The sequence below is a fragment of the Schistocerca piceifrons genome, chromosome X, assembly GCF_021461385.2.
Source record: "Schistocerca piceifrons isolate TAMUIC-IGC-003096 chromosome X, iqSchPice1.1, whole genome shotgun sequence".
Lineage (NCBI taxonomy): Eukaryota > Metazoa > Arthropoda > Insecta > Orthoptera > Acrididae > Schistocerca > Schistocerca piceifrons.
In genome coordinates this window covers 42,849,583-42,853,372 of record NC_060149.1, presented here as the reverse complement: position 1 = coordinate 42,853,372, position 3,790 = coordinate 42,849,583, and the positions used below count along the sequence as shown (strand labels likewise).

Sequence of the window (3,790 nt, the reverse complement as noted above, 5' to 3'; positions counted from 1 at the left end):
ACATCAGTTTATCAATGATTGGAAGTGTTGTCGCATGTTTCCTTTTCACGTTCAAAGATGTGAATTTTTGTATTTTTGTAGAGCAAATTGTAACAGTGTTTTGGAGCCAGTTTAACCGTTTCAGACCTGAATTTTTTTCTGGGGGAAGTAAAATTTTTGGTCTTAGGTGATTTTTTAAATGACCTTAGATGCAAGATTTATGCAAAAATACATATCCGTTTTCAAAATATACCGTGTACACTTGACATAATTTTATGGACTAAGTTAACTAATTACAAAATATTCTCTATTGTAAGAAATAGTAAAAAGATCGTTCAACAATTAACATGCAAAATAACGACGACAATATTCAATTATACAGTGGAATATCGCGAACCGATCACACCTGTGTATTCCGGTGGCCACGAGTTGCTACGCACTGCTACATTTACTTGCTGATATTTTTGTAGATGTGTTCAACAGTTGGCACCACTTGCGCGTGATCAAAAGGCTGGAGAATCACAAATATGTACCTCAGGTTTCCAATGGGAAAAAATATTTCTGTTGCAGCTAAGGCATAATAAAAGTTAATGTACACAATTGTATACAGAGGGTCTGAAAGGTTTAAATATCCATTCACTATTAGTCCTGGACCGTCTATCTAATCCCGTTCTAACTTCCATTCAGCGTTAATAACTCTTGCAAATGATTATTGCCTGCTAATGTTTTTCCAGCAGCGCGAATAACAGTTTGGTGTACTTCATACTGCCATTAGTTGATTTAATATGTTTGATTTTTAAATTGTTATTAACTCATTGGTTGTAACATTCTACATATTTAAGGGCACATTACTGTTCAGCAATATGAAGTTGTAACAGGAGACGGAGTTGCAGTTTTATTTACCTTCCGTTGGGATTGTACCCATTGTTGTACTGTTGTTTAAGTTTATTTAAATTTTTCGTTCTTTCGGTCTTATATGCGTAGAACTTACGCATCTCTTGTGTGTTGAGAGGCGAAGGCGCTTGGATCGGGGGTGACGGCTTGTGTTTACTTACCAGTTGTTTGCCGCTGGGATTTCGAAAGGCTTTCGCTGTATGTTTGTGTTGGGACTGAAATAAGCGATGTATTTCCGTGAGTGAGTTTTATGTGACGAGAAAGGACTCTAAGGAACCAAGACAGTAGAGCGAAAACAGGGGGCGGAAAGAGAAGGGAGAAGCTGATCCGCGGCGCTTTATGTGCGTAGGTCGGCTTGCCGGCTACCATGTGTCGCAGCCATTCATAAACTGTTCCTCTGAGAACAGCACTTCTTTCATAATACCAGAAAAGTGGCTTCACTACGCTCGCCTTGTTACACGCGTACACTATGGCAGAAGAAGTTAAATATTGCATACTGGGACTGCGAAATAAACTTCATTACCTACTCTGGTTATGAGTTGTCATATAAGGAAAACGGCCAAGACAACACAAACTGTGAATTCTTTGCTTTTTTCTCTTCTTTTCGCTCAAAAGCAGATTAGTACAATTTATGGATGTTTTATAGCAGTTTCGATGCCTCTCCGACGAGTTTATTTTCCTCTGGAGCTTAGGCTGCGAACAAGTACTTCCCGAATTTTCTCACGACATGAGACTTTAAATGCATTCTCTTTACTTTGCTGGTAATTTTCAGATCTGTCCTATCTCAGACACAACAAAGGAACAGATCTGTCTTCGTTTGTATTACATATTTCCGCATCACAGGTATAATTGTCTTAAACTGCACACGTTTTCGCAGAAGGTGAGTAGGACGATATTGAACATTTTACTAGTTGTGACCTTTCCGAATTTTTATAGGGTTATGTTTTGCACCTCAATTTCAGTTACATTCGTCTTTAATAAACGAAAGGCTAAGGGACTGCAGTTTTGCTACTAGATAATTAACATTCTACTACCGAGTAGCTGAAATGGCAAGTATAGAAGGTACTCGATCCACCACCTGTTGCGGGCCGGGATGGCCGAGCGGTTCTAGGCGCTACAGTCTGGAGCCGCGCGACCGCTACGTTCGCAGGCTAGAATCCTGCCTAGGGCATGGATGTGTATGATGTCCTTAGGTTAGTTAGGTTTAAGTAGTTCTAAGTTCTAGGGGACTGATGACCTCAGAAGTTAAGTCCCATAATGCTCAGAGCCATTTGAACCATTCGTTACTATCTTAAATATTCAAGTGCTCTTACCATCAGTCATCCACGTATGGCACGATAGCGGCAATATATAAATAAAATAATAAATGGTTTAGATCCCTAAACAGTTATAAAGTAAGCCAAATCACACAGTTTATGTTTTGAACGAAATCAAGTTTACTTTAAAAAATTCTAAAAAAAAAATGCCAACAGTGGTCTAACGGATTGGAGTACGGTAAACGGAGACCTGAAAGTGCTGTTATGTCTTACAAAATATGCAGACTGTAAGAGCGACTTCACCCTTTCTACATGTATCTTCGCTTACGGGGCCGATTCACTGAAACTAAGGTAGTCAAAGTACATAATACGCTTGGCCATTTCTCTGCCCGAAATCAGTCACCTGAAGATCCGCCCCGTCGACGGAACGCTCACTTATTGTTCGAATATATAGAATCACCGGTTTTCTCTCAATTCCCTAAGATTTCCTCAGTGTTCTGCTTATATCCTTAACTTCAGTTATCAACATAATTATATTCTCTCTGAACTCCTTTCTTCCAAATTCATGCTCTGTTGTTAGTATTTTCTGGCATTAATCAGTCTCACAATCACCCAACACAGGGAGCTACTAATATCGCCGCTGCTTTCCAACTGTTACGTCTACAAACTGTTTACACATAAATGAAACAACAACATCATCAGCGACTGCATCACCGATGCCATATGATCGACAACTGTGAGGTCAGACATAGGATATGGCAGATGAAGACGAATGGGCTGGCCTGTGTGGCCAAAAGATATACACTAAACTGCAATATAATTTGAAGCCCATCTCTACGCACTTTAAGTTACTACTAAACTAAACTCCTCCCGAACAGGGAATGAAGGCCCAATGATACCGACCGGTCGGCGTGTCATCCTCAGCCCACAGGCGTTACTGGATGCGGATATGGAGGGGCATGTGGTCAGCACACCGCTCTCCCGGCAGTATGTCAGTTTCCGAGGCCGGAGCCGCTACTTCTCAATCAAGTAGCTCCTCAGTTTGCCTCACCACGGCTGATTGCACCCCGCTTGCCAACAGTGCTCGGTAGAACGGATAGTCACCCATCCAATTGCTAGCCCAGCCCGACAGTGCTTAACTTCGGTGATCTGACGGGAACCGGTGTTACCACTGCGGCAAGGCCGTTGACACTTTAAGATACAGCTGTCATAATTTACATAGAGATAACCAGTTTATATCAGTTTCGTTTTTTTTTTAATGACCAGCATAACCAAATACCCAAATTATCACTAAATGTAAAGAAAAACTGTACTCTTTGAGTATCGAAGGAAAATAAACGGCTTTAACATTCATATGATGATGGTTGTCGGAGCATGTATGTGTATGGGATTCTAGTTTATAACACGATTTGAGCAACTAGTATTAACTGAAATGATTGTAACTCTAAATAAAATATGAGCTACAAATTTCAAATATCAAAGGAAAGCGAATCTAGCTCTCACATGTTGATACATTTACCATATTTGTAGATATCCCAAACCGTCAACTGTGTACTAACTTTTAAGTGGTTACGTGGAACATACATTTGCATAGATATTATACTTTTCGTAAGCAGAATGGTAAACCGATAAGTTTAGCGACTGTGAAATCCTCTCTTTGT

At 40.2% G+C, this 3,790-nt stretch overlaps 1 pseudogene; it reads right to left on the bottom strand.

Annotated features, from left to right (window-relative positions):
• Positions 1–3,201: 3,201 nt before the first annotated feature.
• On the bottom strand, positions 3,202–3,319 carry LOC124723418 (annotated as a pseudogene).
• Positions 3,320–3,790: the final 471 nt, after the last annotated feature.